Below are 10917 nucleotides of genomic sequence, written 5' to 3' on the forward strand. Positions count from 1 at the left end.
AGGCTCTGCGTTGGGGCTTCGCAGATGGAAGCGAAGTATCCAAGTAGTCTCCCACCCAGGGGACTGGCAGGGGGATCTGGGAGATTTATTAGCGTACTTTCTGTAAGCCAGAATTTTGTAAGCAAGTAACATTTGTAAACGTCCACTGGATACTAGGCACTTATATACATATATCTACACAAACATATATACATATACACACACACATATACACACATATAATATATACACATATATACATATATTCTATTTGACTTCGTTCTCTCAACAACCCATTAAAGTAATAATATCGCCATTTTACGGATAAGAATATAGGCTTAAGGAATTTAAACCGCCTGCCCAGGCAGTCCTCTGAGGCCCAGATTCAAGGCTGCGTGAATTCCCTCTTTTCCATTATATTGCTGGGTTGATTAGTCCGTGGGTAGACATTGGTGTTCATTTTTTTATTTATTCAAACATGCTTGGCAGTAAGGAGGCTTGAGCAGCACCTAAGCCAGAAGATAATTTGTCCTTCAACTACATATACCCGAAATGATGCTCAGCTTGGAGAATAAGATACTTTAGTTTCACACACTTCTCACCTTCGGGGGTGAACAGGGCAGATACAGGAGAAACTAAATTCCCTTAGTGACTTTCTCTTAACCTAATAGCTTCTCAAATTACACAATTACAGATTGGTGGTATTACAAGTGGGACAGGCTTCAGAGCTGGTAACCCAAAGCCCCCTTCACTGATGAGAAACAGGTTCAGAGAGGTTAGGTAACTCATTTTAAATCACACAGTAAATCAAAATGTCAGACAGCTTACTAGATTTTTGCAGAGGAAACCTGTATTTTAAGAATTACTGTCCATGACATTTAGAAAGCTATATTTCCATTCTTTTTATCCATAGATCTCTATTACTGTTTGTTCTGCCTCCTTAACTAGTGTGTTGGTTTCCCAGAGCTGCCAGATTACCACAAACTGGTTGGCTAAACAACAGAAATTCATTCTCACAATTCTAGAGGCTAGAAGTCTGAAATCAAGGTGTCAGCAGGACTATGCTGTCTTGCAAGGCTCCAGAGAAGGGGGTTGTCGGCAATCTTCCATGTACTTTGGCTTGTAGATACATCACTCCAATTTCTGCCACCACATCACATGGCATTCCCCCTGCATGTCAATGTGTTCAGATTTCTCTCTCCTTGAGAAATAACATGTGGGTCATTGTGTTAGGGACCCCCACCCTAATCCAGTAGGACCTTGTCTTAACATGATTTCTTTTTTTTTTTTTTTTTTTTTTTTTGAGACAGAGTCTTACTCTGTCACCTAGGCTGGAGCGCAGTGGCGTGGTCTCGGCCCACTGCAACCTCCACTTTCCAGGTTCAAGCGATTCTCCTGCCTTGGCCCCCCAAATAGCTGAGATTACGGGTGCGTGCCACCATGCCCGGCTAATTTTTGTATTTTTAGTAGAGACCAGGTTTCACTGTGTTGGGCAGGCTGGTTTCGAACTCCTGACCTCATGATCCACCCACCTTGGCTTCCCAAAGTGCTGGAATTACAAACGTGAGCCACCATGCCCGGCCCCATAATGTTTTTTAAGGTTAAGTCATATTTTCATTTCCCTCAGCAAAAGGAAGCTTCTTAAACTGCATTTAAATTTACCCAATAATTTACACTGACATGAACACAGCAGTGTTGTAAGAAGTAGTGTCTTCTCTATAGCTGAAATTCAGAGTTGACAAACAGCTGTGAATAGTAGAAATACAGGGAAGGTAATATTAATAGGTTTTTCTTGTTTGTGCAGAGAGAGGTAACACTGATGGTAATGAATACATGAGATTCAATTTCCTCCTCATCCCGTAGGTATTATTGACCAAGAGAAATGAGCTGTTCCAGGTACTTTGTTATCAATCAAAAGAAAAGCTTTCTGGCCCTGTCCGTTCTCCTCACAGTGGAGAATTATGTATAACTGTAATAACGAAGAAGACATATCATCACTTTAAGTTATATTATCAATTTTGGTTTGTCATTTTTATAAAGCTGAAGACACAATATTTTGACTACTTTTTGACAGATTTGAAGTTTAAGATTTCTCCATATCATAGGGCCTGTGTGGGAACTTAAACCAAAGTCCCTGGAGAGTAATGAAGATTCAACTGGGGAAACCAAAATCAAACATATCCAAAGGGTAGAAGTGAGCCCCAAAGTGGAAGAGACTGGAAAGAGCCAGAGACTAGACACAGATGCAAGAGAAACAGAGCAAGATTAGAGGCAAAATAAAATGTGCCCTTAAAATTTAAGTTAAGTAGCCATGGCTTGATGCATGGTACATGCATGAACTGAGCTGACTCAAAGGTACTGGTTTGGAACTGACACCAATCTTCTTTATTATGGCAAGTGCCTTAGTCCATTAGGGCTGCTCTAACAAAATATCTTGGTCTGGATAATTTATAAACAGAAATGTACTGCCCTCACTTTCGGAGGCTGGAAAGTCCATGATCAAGGCACCAGTAGATCGAGTTTCTTGGGGGTCCCAGTTCTCATAGATAGCACCTTGGACATGTCCTCACATGGCAGAAGGCAAAAGGGGCAAATAAACTCCCTTGGGCCTCTTTTATGATGACACTAATCCCATACACAAGGGCAGAGCCCTCTTGACCTAATTACCTCCTAAATTCCCCATCTCTTCTTAATACTATCACATTGGCAATTAAGTTTCAACATATGAGTTGTTGAGGGACACAAACATTCAAACCATAGCAGCATGCTTTTCAGAAGAAAAAAACAGAGATGTGCTGGGGGCATTGTCTATACTCAACTCTTTCTTCATTTAAGCCAGGGAAGTAGAATCATGAGCACCATATGGATTCTCTTTTTCCCCTGACTGACGGTTCTTTTGCTTCCCACACAGGCACATTTAGGCTGGAAAGAATCTGTAACGTGGGAGGTCTTTATTACCAAAAATTAAGTCCAATAAAATGCAGATGTCTGTATGGTGCCCACAAATAAACTGTCTTTGTAATAAATAGGCAACTGGAGAAAATATATTTACGCATCTGTATTAGAATGAATGGCAGATCTAAAACTCAAGATCTGTTTAAGATCACCACAATTGAGGGAAATAAAAGAAAACAAGCCACCAGAATTTTTAAGAATGAGGTTATAAAACAAAAGTGCCGGGGAATCCATATGTTACTAAAAAAATAATTACACAATTTTTAAAATAAAATATCCATGCATGACATTAATAGTCTTGTTGCTTGCCCTAATAAAATCACTTTCTTGCAAAACTATTATAGAATATTTTCATGTCCCTAATCTAGACTTTTATGTTGCTGTATTAAATATAAGAAAATAATTAAATATAAGAAAATATTATGATGAATATACACTTTATTAAGATTAAAATACTAAGATATTTTATCTACATTTTAATTTTCTCTGACAGAACGTTAATATTTTAAGGTAGGCCAGGCACGGTGGCTCAAGCCTTTAATCCCAGCACTTTGGGAGGCCGAGACGGGCAGATCACGAGGTCAGGAGATCGAGACCATCCTGGCTAACATGGTGAAACCCCGTCTCTACTAAAAAATACAAAAAACTAGCCGGGCGAGGTGGTGGGCACCTGTAGTCCCAGCTACTCGGGAGGCTGAGGCAGGAGAATGGCATAAACCCGGGAGGCGGAGCTTGCAGTGAGCTGAGATCCGGCCACTGCACTCCAGCCTGGGCAACACAGCGAGACTCCGTCTCAAAAAATATATATATATTTTTTAAGGTAAATATTTTATTTTTAAAAAGATGTCAGCAAGGTAACATTTTTGTCTATGATTCCTTTAAAATTACTATTTACTTGAGAACAATATATAAATTCAGACCTTTTTATCAAATTACTCCCTCATACCCCATCAACAGAATTAACTATGGTTAAATCAATCAACCCAAATCGAGTGTTAATACAGTTAAAAACACTGAAGTAACTGTATTAATTCATTCTCACACTGCTATAAAGAACTACGTGAGACTGGGTAATTTATAGAGAAAAGAGGTTTAATTGATTCACAGTCTGCAGTCTGAACAGGAAGCATGACTGGGAGGCCTCAGGAAACTTAACAATCATGGTGGAAGGCAAAGGGGAAGCAAGCATGTCTTACCATGGTGGAGCAGGAGGAAGAGAGAGAGAAGGGAGAAGTGCCCCACACCTTCAAAGGATCAGATATCATGAAAACTCACTTACTATCACAAAAATAGCAAGGGGGAAATCTGCCCCCATGATCCAATCACCTCCCACCAGGCCTCTCCTCCAATTGTACATGAGATTTGAGCAGGGATACAAATCCAAACCATATCAGTAACAATGTTATGCTTCAGTGCCTTAAGTTCCTCTGTTAATACTCTTTACTGCTTTAGAAACAAGCTGTAGACAACTATAAGCAATCTAATATATAAGGTTTACAAAGATATTTTTTAAAGGGTAGATAAATGTGACAGTCATTCATCCTTATATCCCTCAAGTCCTTTTCTCCATTTATAATTCCTAAGAAATTATAACCAACTCAGGACTGTTACATTATTACCTTTTTATCGCTTTCTGTTCTTACCCCCTGTTTTAGGCTAGCACACTCTCACATAAACTATGGCATATTTGACCATGCTTTGGGAAATATCTACAGTATTGATTGTAGTGGACCTAGATTCTTCAAATATTAACTGCTTTTCAAAATACATTCAGATGCTAGATTTCCAAAATATTCTTCCACCTTCAGCCTATATGTTGCCTCATTTTCATAGCTTTACCATATTATAGGGAGCTGAATCTTTTTACTCTATTGGCTGCTCTTTGCTGGTGATGGTAATGTCTTATCTACAGTTACAGAAACTGTATTCGTTAGGACTTTTCTGGTTGTAAGTTATAAAAAAAATACACACACAATTAAACTCAGCTTAAGAAAGTTTAATTTTATTGCCTCATAGTGGAAGAAATGATACAGAAATAATTCACAGAACAGAATGGAGGGTTCTAGGAACCAATAGCTTAGTCCTCCAGCTGTCTGTCTCTCATCTCTGTTCAGCTTTATTATTTTTAACTGAAGACACGCCTTCTCTCAGATGGCAGAAAAAATAGCAGCCAGCAGCACCAACTTGACATCTTCCAGGCTTGGCAACCCAAGAGTAAAGAGAGTTACTCTCTTCCAACTTCCTTATGCTGTATTCATTTCAGGGAAGAATTTTAATTGTCCTTGCTTGCATGGTCTCACTCTGGATTAATTACTTTGTCCAAGTGAACGGGCTGAATGATTTACCAGGCCAGGGGGAAATGCGACCTGTGACAAGAAGGAAAATGGGAGAAAATATGCTTGAGGTCGGGTGAGGTGGCTCACACCTGTAATCCCTGCACTTTGGGAGGTTGAGGCAGGTTCCAGACCAGCCTGGGCAACATACTAAAACCCCATCTTTACAAAAAATACCAAAATTAGCCCAGCGTGGTGGTATGCACCTGATGGGAGGATCTGCTTGAGGCTGCAGTGAGCTGTGATTGCACCACTGCATTCCAGCCAGGATGACAGAGTGAGACCCTGTCTCAAAAAATATATATGTATACACACACACACACATGTATATATATGTATGTGTGTATAGATATGTGTATGTATATATACATATAGATGTATGTATACAAGAATTATAGTGTTCTACTATGGATACTCTTGTTTTAAAACTTGGACAAGTCATCTAAGCCTTTTAATATTTTTCATTTCTATGAAAGAAGTAGTAAAATCTAATGATGCATTAATTACAACCCCTGGGGTGGGCAGGAGGGGGAATTCAGATAATTGGGTTAATCAAGAGGAACAGAACTGAAGATGCCTTCAAAAGAAGTATTATATACATGTGAAAATAACTACCTTCTTTCATAAATATGATTAACCCTAAACAACGCTAACAAAAATAGTCAACACCAAATCACCATAGCAATAAATTTAACATTTTTAAGATAAAGCAAAAAGCACACATACAATTGCCTCATCCTTTGGTGTATATTGTGCTTCCAGAGCTGGCTAACAAGGGTATACTTTCTTTCTGAAGCTATAAATTAATATGTATGGAATTCATGTAATAGCATGAAAATGTAAATGATGCAATGTTAAGGAAAACAGCAGAATGCAAAATGTATTTTCTTGTGAATACAAGTATGCAAAAAGCATGTATATAAAAAAACTGGATGGGATTTCTGAAATGTGGTAACACGGTTGTATCAAGGCAATATGGGATTTTATTTTATTTTGCTGCCTTCTAAACTTCCTGGAATATTTTTATGCCACTTTTACCATTTGGGGAAAAAAGGCATTTTGTCACACTGGGTAGAACTTCTTTAAAAGTGACTAATATAGCAAGTGCTCTAACCTGTCTGCATCTAGGTCTTGCATAATAGACAGCCTATTAATTATACCGCTGACAGGCTATTTCTAACCAGCTCCATGTTTGATGTTCCATGGCAGAGATTCACTCTTATGGTAATAATGAGAGAACATGTGCAGACAGAACAACCACCAAATACATTATTGTTTGATTATTCTTATTTGAGACTCTATACTGGCCGGGTGCTGTGGCTCACACCTGTAATCCCCGCACTTTGGGAGGCCAAGGCAGGCCGATCACGAGGTCAGGAGATCAAGACCATCCTGGCTAACACGATGAAACCCCGTCTCTACTAAAAATACAAAAAATTAGCCAGGCGTGGTGGTGGGCACCTGTAGTCCCAGCTACTCAGGAGGCTGAGGCAGGAGGATGGCGTGAACCCGTAAGGCAGAGTTTGTGGTGAGCAGAGATCGTGCCACTGCACTCCAGCCTGGGCAAAAGAAGGAGACTCTATCTCAAAAAAAAAAAAAAAAAAGACTGTATACAAATGGGCAAGACACATCTGGATATGTGATTTCTATTGTTGAATACTAAATAATGTGTTAAGCAGGGAAAAATTGGCAAATTTTGTAGATCAGTTATAGACCCTTTTGTTAATTTGACATTGGTTTTAAACCGTATTTGAGTCGTTACATTTTACCTCATAGCCCCTAAACAAAGCTGAAAGGATGGCAATGAGGCTTAAGGAACCCTGAAGCAAGAGCATTGGCAAATAACTGGTAAAGAGTTTACCCTAAGAAAGCAGAAATGTGAAAGGACTCCTGAATACTTGGAACTACTTTGAGGAAGAGGCTGCCATGATGGAGAAATAGGTCCCTCTAACATAAAGCTGACATCTAGAAGGTGATGCAAAACAGCATGGTCATCACCATTTTCCTTTGCCTTCTGTTCAAATCAGAATCTATAGTAGAGAATGAGATTCATTCACTCATTCATTCTTCAGGTAATTATTGAATCTCATTTTGGAGTGTTGGGTCCTCAGCGTCTAGAGATACATGGTGAATGGAAGTCAGCATCTGCTCTCCAGGGATTTGCTATCCATTTGAGAAGATGGTCAAGTAAACAGGCTATTTCAACACAGTGTAATACATGCTACTGAAAGAGTGTACAAACACATTCAAAGTTACAGGCAATGTTATCTAAGAGAGGTTTTATGTTGCCATGTTGCACAGCTACCACACTCTTCAGGGTGAGTGATATGTCCTTGCCAGGATACCAAATGACTTTCCGAAATTTGGATATCTGAAAAATAACTAACTGGGTTAATAGAAAATGCACCTTCAGTAATTTCAGATATTTGAAACCTCATTAAATATCTCAGCGTTCACAAGAATAATGACCAACCTTGTTTTGGCACATGCTTGAACCTCACAGTTCCTCAGAGGCACAACATGCTTTGTTCATAGCAATTTCTTCCTTTCTACATAAAATGAAAACATCACACCATGTAACTCTTCAACATTATTGAAAGCAACCATTTTAAGCTGCTGGTTAGTATGAAATATTTGGTATCTTGCCAACTTCCTTTTTCTTTTTCTTAACAGTATCCCAGAAATAAAGCACAGAAACTCAAAAGGAATAAAAACGACTAATATCAGATAGTAGTTCCTCCTGCCAATCACAGCAATCGTTTCCATTTTTTCTCTGGATTTTTTTAATTGACTGAATATTCTTCTCTTCCCTGTTGAACCCAGTTATTCACATGAATCCACATGAACTTTATCTTCTATTTAGTTTTGTCTGCATTTTACTGCAAGTAAAGAACCTAATTCCAAGTATTAAAAATCCTATCTGCCTCTGCTTTGTTTAAAGTTGTATTTAAAATGCTGATAGTGCTGTCAGGCTACTCCTCCAGTTCAGGAAAAAAAAGGATATTCTTTGTATGGAGCACTCCAAGCACATTAGTTGCATCTACACTGCAATCTAAGGCTGAAGTATTAAAAACTCAAGAAGGCTTTTCACTAGCTTAGGAAAGGATCAGAGAATTCAATTTCTCCACCCAACTCCCTCATCCAGTTTTCTCCAGGGGATTTGTAACTAGATCCCTACACAGCTGAGAAAAGAGAACTAGCTTATATATCTAGGAGTATAGCTGTGCACATACAAAAATGCAAATATGGAAAACAATTTTAGTGTCTTAAAATGAAATGAAGTCAGGGTAAACAAAGATAATACTTTACTTTTTAAAAATAATAATAAATTTACTTTGGTCTCTAACAACAATTTAAAGGTCACTTAAGTAACCTTTATATTTTTCTTATATCTCTCAACTTTTCCTTAATGCCCATTATCATGTTGAACCATATGTTAACAGCAAGACGCAGGATTTTAGGAAAAAATGGGCATACTAGAAAACACATTAAGCTTACCAGCCCTGCCAAATTATGTTGTCATAAGAAAATACTTTATGGGCCCAGCATGCTTCTACTGTGCTACTCTGCTACATAGAAAATACTTTAAAGAAAATGTAAATTGGATTAAAATATACCGTAACAGGTCAAAAATTAAATTAAATATCATTGCCTTTTCACTAGATTTCTTTTAATTTCAGTTCTTGAGTATTATTTACTTCTAATAGCTGAAAATTATGTCCTAATTTATCTAATTGTCTTTAACTTTTATTTTGAATAATTTTAGACTTATAGAAAAGTGGCAAACATTGTACAGATAATTCTCATATGCCCTTCACTCAGATTTCTCTAATGTTAATATCTAATAGAGAAATAGAATTTTTTATTTTATGTAAATACAAAGTGGCATTTGTAAATGTAGTGTACTTGTATTTGTAAAATGTACATGTATTTGTTAAGTATAAAATATAACATAGTAAAATTATTGAAACCAGGAAATTATAATACAATTGACCAATCTACAAAGTTTATTCTAATTTCTTCCATTTTCCCACTAACTTCCTTCTTCTGGTCCAGGATCTCACATTGCATTTAGTTGTCATGTCCCTAGTTTCCAATCAGTGACAGTTCCTCAGTTTTTCTTTTATCTTTGTCTTCTATGACATCGACACTTTTGATAAATACTAGTCAGTTCTTTTGTGCAATGTCTCTTAATTTGAGTTTGCCTGATATTTCTCATGATAAATTGAGGTTATATGTTTTTGGTAAGCATACCATTGAAACAACATTGTGCCTTTGCCAGTACATCATGTTACGGGGTACACGTCAATATATTTTATTACTGATAATGTTAAATGTGATCACTTAGTTAAGGTAGTATCTGGCAGGCTTCTCCGTTATAAAGTAACTTTCTTTTCTTTGTAATTAATAAGCACATTGTGGGAGCTACATTGAAACGATGAAAAATCCTGTTTGTAATCATACTTTTGTCCAGCAACTTTAGTATTGGTGGATGGTTCTTGCCTGCAACAATGATTGCTTTGGTGTTTGCCTAATGGTGACTTTCTGTAATATTTTCAACATTTTTTCCACATTTATTCATTTAAATTCTACTTGTAAAGAAGAGTTGTGCCTTCTCCCCCTTTATTTATTTATTTGATTATTTATATCAGTATAAATGCATGGGTGTTTATTTCAGGAATTCTTTTGGTTATAATCAAAAAGTAACTTTTTTTTTTTACTCAAATTTTCCCAGATTGGTCAATCAGCTATCTTTCAAGTTGATTTCTGTGTCCTTCCAAAAATGCCTGTATTGTCTTTTGAGCAATTCTTTATTTCTTTATTTGCTGGTGCTAGAAGATATTCTAGACTAATTTTCTACTTTCCCTGCCCCAGACACAGAAGCAATCATTTTCCAAGGAGCCTTGGTTTCTTTTAATGGAGAATTATATTTAGAAACCAAGATCTGGGAGAGGCGTGGTGGCTCACACCTGTAGTCCCAGCACTTCGGGAGGCCAAGGCAGGCAGATCACATGAAGTCAGGAGTTCTAGGCCATCCTGGCCAACATAGCGAAACCCCATCCTTATTAAAAACACAAAAAAAATTAGCCAGGTGTGGTGGTGCGCACCTGTAATCCCAGCTACTCAGGAGGCTGAGGCAAGGGACTTGCCTGAACTTGGGATGCAGAGGTTGCAGTAAGCCAAGATTGTGTCACTGTACTCCAGCCTGGGCCACAGAGTGAGACTGCATCTCACAAAAAAAATAAAAAAAAGAAAAGAAAGGCAAAGAAAAGAAACCAATATCAGTTTGTTAGGTATGCCCAGTGTTCCTGGGTCATCATTTCTTTCAGGTCTTCTCAGCCCAGAAAGACAGGTTTTACATGTGTATTTTAACACACTCTCACACGTCTGCATTTATTTCTAAAAATATCTGTGTGTGTATATGTATATAAAACCATGAGTTTATACTGATACCTTCCATTTTAATCCAACACAAAGTTCATTCTTAGCCTTGCCCTCTTTCCTTATTTGTAACTTTTTTCTCTGGCAGTGGGAAACCTGGCTCTCATTATCCACAATATATTTTTTTATTTGTTCAGTCATAGTAATGTGTACACAGAAAGCACTTTAAGAATTGCAAACCAATCTCCCCAAGAAACAAATTTACTAA

This window comes from Rhinopithecus bieti, unplaced genomic scaffold (assembly GCF_001698545.2).
Source record: "Rhinopithecus bieti isolate Rb0 unplaced genomic scaffold, ASM169854v2 scaffold_3062, whole genome shotgun sequence".
In the NCBI taxonomy this organism is placed as follows: Eukaryota; Metazoa; Chordata; class Mammalia; order Primates; family Cercopithecidae; genus Rhinopithecus; species Rhinopithecus bieti.